This window comes from Lissotriton vulgaris, chromosome 8, assembly GCF_964263255.1.
Source record: "Lissotriton vulgaris chromosome 8, aLisVul1.2, whole genome shotgun sequence".
In the NCBI taxonomy this organism is placed as follows: domain Eukaryota; kingdom Metazoa; phylum Chordata; class Amphibia; order Caudata; family Salamandridae; genus Lissotriton; species Lissotriton vulgaris.
In genome coordinates, this window is record NC_141696.1 from 1,426,990,565 (window position 1) to 1,426,998,125 (window position 7,561).

Genomic DNA, 7,561 nt, shown 5'->3' on the forward strand with positions numbered 1-7,561 from the left:
CTGGGCTTAGTTGCGCGTTAAAAATTGTTTTTCATTTCATTTCATTTCATTTCATCTTGAGGACTCAACAAACGTGGCATGCTGTAACTTAATTGACGACATAACGGCTCTCAACCTATCACTTCTCAATTCAGGACCCACGCATAAGGCAGGACACCTATTAGACCCCAACTTCACCAATATCCCAGAATTAAAATGGACTCAAACCAGCCCCTTATGTTGGTCAGACCACCACCTCCTCAGTTTCTGCCTAAATCGAACATACTCCCCTCAAAATACAGCATGGCCAGCAAACTCCATGAGAAATTGGAAACTCCTTGAAAAACTGAATCAAGCATTTACAAATTGCACACCTACTCATGACCAGAATGTGGAAAGTCTAGCCGAAGCCACTAACCTGTGGCTAGAAAATGCAGCCAATGAATGCCTCCCTCAAACTCAGGCAAAAAGAAACTTCCATCGTCCCCCAGCCCCCTGGTTCAATGAACTTCTTAAAACTGAAAAATCTAAATGTAAAGCCCTAGAAAGGCAATGGCGCAAAGAATACAATCAAGAAAAAAAGATAATATACAACAAGGCCAGAAATGCGTACCACTCTTCTTGCATCAAGGCTCGTGCCCTTTATGTGGCCAACACCATAAACAATGCTACAAACAAAGCTAAAACCCTATTCAACACAGTAAAGGACCTAGCAGGTGCTCAAACAACTGCTACAACTCGCCCTTTAAATAAAAAACAATGTCAAGACCTTGCCACATTTTTTAATGAAAAAATAGAAAAAATCATCCTTAACATCAGCTCTAGACCTAATGATAAATGCCCACAGGATGATGTCCCTGTGTTACCGGACAAATCGAACACCCTTGACAAATGGCCCCTTATAACCATGGACTCCCTAAAATCCTCCCTGAAATCCATTTCATCAGGATCCCCTCGTGATCCTCTTCCTGTGAGTATTCTAAAACAACTTGACACCACCCCCCTGACTATTATAGCAGACACGCTAAATGCATCCCTTAAATTCTCCCCAGTCCCGTCAAGCTGGAAACACGCATTGGTAACCCCACTCCTGAAAAAACCCTCAGTGGACCCCACTGTCCTAACAAACTATCGGCCAATATCTCAGCTCCCAGCCTTCTCCAAACTCATGGAAAGGCACATACACTCTGCCCTCACCCTCTTCGCCAAGGAAAACGACCTCCTCCATCCTTCACAATCAGGCTTCAGAGCAGGATACTCCACGGAGACCGCTCTGCTGGGCGTCACGGAAAACATCAGGAAACTCCTGGATGACGGACAAACGGTCGCACTCATTCTATTAGATCTGAGTGTGGCGTTTGATACCATATCTCACAAAATTCTCCTGGCCACACTAGAGAGAAACGGCATTCGCAGTGATGCCCTACAGTGGATTAAGTCCTTTCTTACTGAGAGGACTTTCCAGATCAAATCCAGCCTTGCCTGCTCAGACACTTTTCACGCCCCACATGGAGTACCACAGGGCTCCATCCTGAGCCCGCTGTTTTTTAATCTGTATCTCAAACCACTGGCCGACTTAGCAGACTGCGTAGGCCTAACACTAATGACCTACGCAGATGACTCCCAAATCATTTTCTCACTATCAGTCAAATCCCTCAGCTCCTTCTCTCCTCAAAATTGGACTCCAGAAAATTTTCAACTGGATGACCACCAACCAGTTGAAATTAAACGGTGATAAAACCGGAATCCTCCTACTAGGAAAAAATAAGGAGCTCTGGAATTCCTCCCATTGGCCCCCTGAGTTGGGAAATCTTCCCTCTCCAGCAACCCAGATAAGAAATCGAGGAGTCATCATTGATAATGCACTGTCAATGAAACAGCAGGCAAACAAAGTCGCAGACCTATGCTTCACCATAATAAAATGGCTGAAAAAAATCACATGGATGCTGCCCCCTGCCACACAAAAGACCGTAGTCAACGCACTAATAACATCGCGCATCGACTACGGCAACATCCTCTACCTGAGTTCAAACCAAGCAGTCATCAAGCGACTCCAAGTGATCCAAAATTCAGCCGCAAGACTCCTGTGCAAGATACCAAAATCGGCAAGAGTATCAAAATACCTGAACGATCTACACTGGCTCAGGATTGAACACCGGATCAGTTTCAAAACCCTGAGCTACATGTTTAAGATCAAATCCAAAACAGCACCAACCTATCTGCAAGCGTTAGCTACCCCCTACCTACCAACAAGAAACCTGCGCTCCCAAACTGCAGCTAATTTCGCTGTTCCCAGATTTAGATTGCAAAGAACTGGTGGAAGATCGTTTTCTGTCAGAGGGCCTATACTGTGGAACACACTTCCCCTACATATCCGGAAAGAGGAAAACTACGCTAGCTTCGGGAAAAATGTAAAAACCTGGCTTTTCCAGAAACAACTGTGCTAAAACCATGCCCAGCATATACCTTTGTTCAACCTTATGCCAAAGGCACTGGGAAACCCTTTTTGGGTAGCTGCGCGCCATACAAATGTAAAAAATAAATAAATAAATAAACTCACACTTAATGAGTCCTATAGAATGTTGGTTTCCCTGGATTCTGATGAACTAATTTTCTGCACCAGCACTTTTTTGAGACTGATAACACGAGTGCGCAAAATGATGGAAAATCCCTGAAATTAGTCTTAATAGAGGTGAACTGCATTGTATCATAAACTATGACATTTTTTAAATTATAACATTTTTCTATGAATGTATAATGTAAATGAATTGTTGTTTTTAATTGCGGTACTTTTATGAATTTTATGACATTCGAATAAAGGTCTTTTGAATTTGAACTACTATCAGGTATTGGCTTTGGAATAGACATTTTGTTTAAGTCTTTAATCTTAGCTAGGCCAAGATAAGTAGTCTGTTGAATGGTGTCATTCAAGAACATTATTTGTTCTGGGATCAAGCAGGCTCGAAATAATGCTTCTAAACCTTGGACCTGTCATTATTTTGTACCCCAGATGGTTTTTGTTTCAATGTTGTTTTTCCAGAAATCAAAACAAAATGTAATCATTTTTTCATAAAATGTTTCAGAATAAATCAAGTTAGTATTTGTCAACATAGTTTTTATCCCTGTCTTATCTAACAGTTTAAAATAAAATGTTTCTGCATCACTTGTGTTAAACCCTGAGAAGTATAGGAATTTCTCATAAAATGTTTTCGAACTGCTTTTAGGTGGAGTTGCACAATGTTCCCATTGATTATCCTTATAAACATTTCTAGGTTGAGCACATTTATGCAAATAGTGATGTGCAAAGTAGTTATAGCAGTACATTTGTTCATAGTTCGATGAACCCTGTAAATAATCATGTTCTGTAAATTTTGCTGATATTACTAAATCTGACATCATATTATTTATGCTTTCAAAGTCCCAATCATCAGAGAATGCACTTGGTTTTACAAAGTCACTTAATGATACCTTGAACTGATGAAGATATTTCAAGAGTTCAACCGGGCCATAGATTTCGTAATCCGTTTTGTCCCAAGCTACCCCACTGGGTATTGGAATGGCTGTGACATTCACTGATGATAGTTCTCTTTTCTCGATGTGAGATGACTTGTGTGGCTTTAGGACCAAGTTGATGTTCTGACTTGCTGTGTCCATTGTATTGTATTTTCCCTCAATGAATTTTCCCAAACAAAGTACCATGATGAGCCAAAGCAGGAGGAAAAGTACACCTAACACAATCCAAAATTCAATCCATGGAGAAATCAGATAGGTTTCTTTGAGTTGATTCAGTTACTTTATCTTTGAAAGTTTTTGTTGTTGGCGTTTCTTCAGGTTCGCTTGGATCTTCAGAAAAGTTATCGAAATTGATGAAGTAGCCTGATGCAGTTCTGTCAATTGTTGGAATTGCTTCAGAATTTTCTTTTGCTTTTTCAAGTTTTCTTTCATTAGCATAGTCTGAGGCTACATCATTGTAGACTGGTGTTTCTTGACGAACTGTTGCAATTTGGGTTTCAGGAGGCAAAAGTTCCATGGCATTGTTACATAGTCCTTTTTTATTCACTGCAGGTTTATAAAATGTGATTAGTCTCTCAGTTTGAACCTCTCGGATTGTAGCAAATTTTGGTAGTCTGCTATTTCTTGGGAGTCCACTGGGCCTACTACTTATTATTGGCCACATGATTGAGGTTTTACCAGGTTGATGGATACAACTCGGTTCTCCTTTATACCAGCAAGGGGCGGTAGTACGACTGATCTTGTTCCGTTGACGGCTAACACAGGTACTGCTTTTCTGTAAGAAGGCCCAAATTCCTTCTTCACCGCGATCTTCTCTCTGACCAGATCCCCAATCTTTGGAATCCAGACAGGTCTTGCTGGGACAGGTGGTTTATCTCCAGTGGCTGTTGGCTGCTGTTTTACCTTTATGTTGCTCAGGGCTTTTCTTGTTTCATTTAAGTCCTGTAAAACAGCCAAATGATCTTTGATGTCAAAGCTTTTTTTCTTATCTTCTACCACTGAAGTCTGACTATCTAAGTCCTGAATATACATTCTAGTTCCGAACAATAGTTTGTACGGGCTGAAACCTTTTAGAGAATTTCTTGGCAGATTGTTAAGACTACGTTGGACACTTGTTAAATGTTGGACCCACCCATCACCCGAACCTAATACCCTCGCCGTTATAGATTGCTTTATGTCTCGGTTTTTTCTTTCCACAATCCCATTTCCCTCAGGATGGAAGGGACAAGAGTACCGCAATGCAAAGCCCATGCTGGTCATGGCCTCCTTATAAGCTCGAGAGCTAAAAGCAGGCCCCTGGTCAGAATGTAGCATGCCAATTGCATATGTGCCGCTATAGACTCGCAAATCTTGTATAACAGTTCTGGCGTCAGCCGAGCGCTGGGGTCTGTATTTTTAAGTGAATCTAGTCTTAAAAGGAAATTAAAGCGACGCTGGAATTTACTTGCTATCTACAAGAATGGCCTTGGCAATACTCCGGTCGGTTCACTACTGCGATCTCTGTTGCAGTTGTAATGTTGCATGTTACTCTTTATGAGCAAAGGGGGACAAGCGTTAAATCAAAAGCACAGTATAACATACAAAGTTGTACAATTATGGATGAGGGCGGGTGGCCACTCAAACCATATATTAAAAAAGTGGTATAAGAGATACCAATCGAACAGTGGTTAGGTCTAGGGACTAGGGAATCGCTGGGAGCAGTGGGGACAAGCAATGCTGAAGTCGGGAAAAGCCCGCGGGATTCAGGTGCAGCGCTTAAAGCACATGCATGCACGAATGTTAAGTCAATGGCGCATAAAAGTTACACAAATAGAGTTTAAGGATACTTCCGCTGAACCTAGAAGGACAAAACTAGACACAGGCCCTAGAGGTGTGTACCACTGTGGGAACACCGGCGTTGCAACGTTACCTCACCCACAGGAAGTGGGTGCATAGGGTCGAAGTGGCGTCGGGTTTCGTCACGCAGGTTCTTGGTGCTTGAAGCTGAAGATGCTGCAGCCGATGTGAAGGAGAAGTGTCCGGTGTGATCCAAGGGTGGTTCAGAGTGGAAAAGTACCTAAAAGCAGAGGGGACAGAGTCTGGGTCACTCAGCAGTGACCAGGGTGGAACCAGGACGGAACCAGGCAATGTCGGGCGCAATCAGGTAGCTGTTGAGGAGCTTCTCTCCACTACCACGTGGGCTCTGGGGCATCTGCGAAGTCCAGGAGCGGGTCACGAGCTGTCCCACGCAGGCTCTCACCGTCGGCGCTGTCGGCTTCAAGATCGGAGTCAACAACACTTGGCAAGAGCAATTCACGCGGGATTGGGAAATTGCTTCTCACTCAGACCAGGAGGGTCAAAGCGGGGGCTCCTTTTCAGAGGAGCTGGTGCAAGTCAGGAGCAACCAGAATCGCAAGTCAGTTTTAGGATTTCGTCGGCACAGGGACCACAAGCCACCTGGCAAGTGACCGGGCCAACGCGTTGAGCCAAAGAAAGCAGAAGGGCCCCACGCAACACTCGTCGAGTGTAGAGGGGTGAGCTTCAGTGCAAGAGTGGCTCAGGGTTGGGGCTTCTCAAACCCCGGTGTACAGCTTCAAGGGTCACTCGTGGGCTGCACGGTCAGCGTCTCGTGGTCTTTCAAGATGGCGTGCCCCACGCTTCCGGTCACCTCCACGGTTCTCAGCTCTGCAGGGACTGTGGATCGGGCTGTAAGAAGGCAGGCAAGCTTAATCTCGTTGATCTCTGTTCCTCGAGTTCCGGCGGGAACTGCAACAAAGCAGATGTCGAGGTGCTGGATGGTGCCTGTTTGCACAGTGTGGTCACTCCTTGACCACAAGGGAGATTCTTCAGTCTTCTACGTCGAGTAGGATGTCGAAGGGTCCAGAGTTTCGTTTCTTATGTTTCATCAGGATAATTTGAGTGTGTTGGCACTGCTCCCATTCTTATACCAATCTAGGGGGCTGGATTACCTGCTAGGTCCACTCCTATGGGTGGGACCCAGGAAGGGGGTGGATACACCCCTTTCCTTTGATCCAGGCCACGCTGGGACAGGGGCTGGTGTGCCCCAGAACCGGTTTGGCCGGATTATGCAAGGGGCAGCCTTGTGCTCCCCAGGCAGTGTCTGGTTTCTTTCAAACCTCCCTGCTACAATCCACTATCTCCCGTCTGGGGTGGTGTGACACCTCCCTGTGACAAGAAACCCTTTGTCGAGGCCTCCTTGGCTGAGTTTCGGTCAGCTGCAGGAGGTCAGACTCGTGTCTGTGGCAGAAGCATCCATTTTGTGGATCTGAGGCTCTTTTAAAATCAACCGCGTTTTAGCAAAGTAACATGTCGTCTCCCTCTAGAGGGGTGGAATGCTACCCCCGTCACGAGGACTGGCGAGGGGGTAGTATTCCAAATCGTATGACACCTTACATGACATGTTTTGATAAAGCCAAACCAAAGTTAACATATAACCGCGAGGATTATAATGCACTTAATAGTATATGGTATGGCATTATCCCGGAACAGCTTAGGGAATTGGTCCCGACAGCTCCAGACAGGCTCAGCTCATGCTAGAGCACCATCTCACATAAAACCAAGCACTCTGCCTCCAGGATTGTTAAGGCCTGCCATAGGAGTGACTGATAGGTATATATGTGTCCAGATAGGTTTAGATATAGGCATACTATATCTAAGCAAGGGGTGATTACACCACCTTGCCCCAGCTGTGTCAATTTTAGATAGGCAGCCAGGGGTGGCAAAAGATATGCTGCAGCCCCTGGTAGGCCCTGGATGCACCTATGCCCTGGGCACCTATAGTGCTCTGTACAGGGGCTGATAAGGTGACCCAAGCCAATCTAGTTATGCACCTAGGGTACATGGAATCCATTTTACAGAGAGAGCAGATAGCCTGGGGCCCTGATTAGCAGGGAACCAGGCCAACTAAGTCAAAAACCAGCTAAACACAAGGCAAAAAATCTGGGGTAACCATAGTCAGATAGCCACCTTCCTACACCCCATTATTGAGAAAGCGGTTAAATACCTGCTTTCAGGTGCAATATTTTGACAAAAGAATCCATTAGAGATGTCTAATGTTGTTTTGTATTTT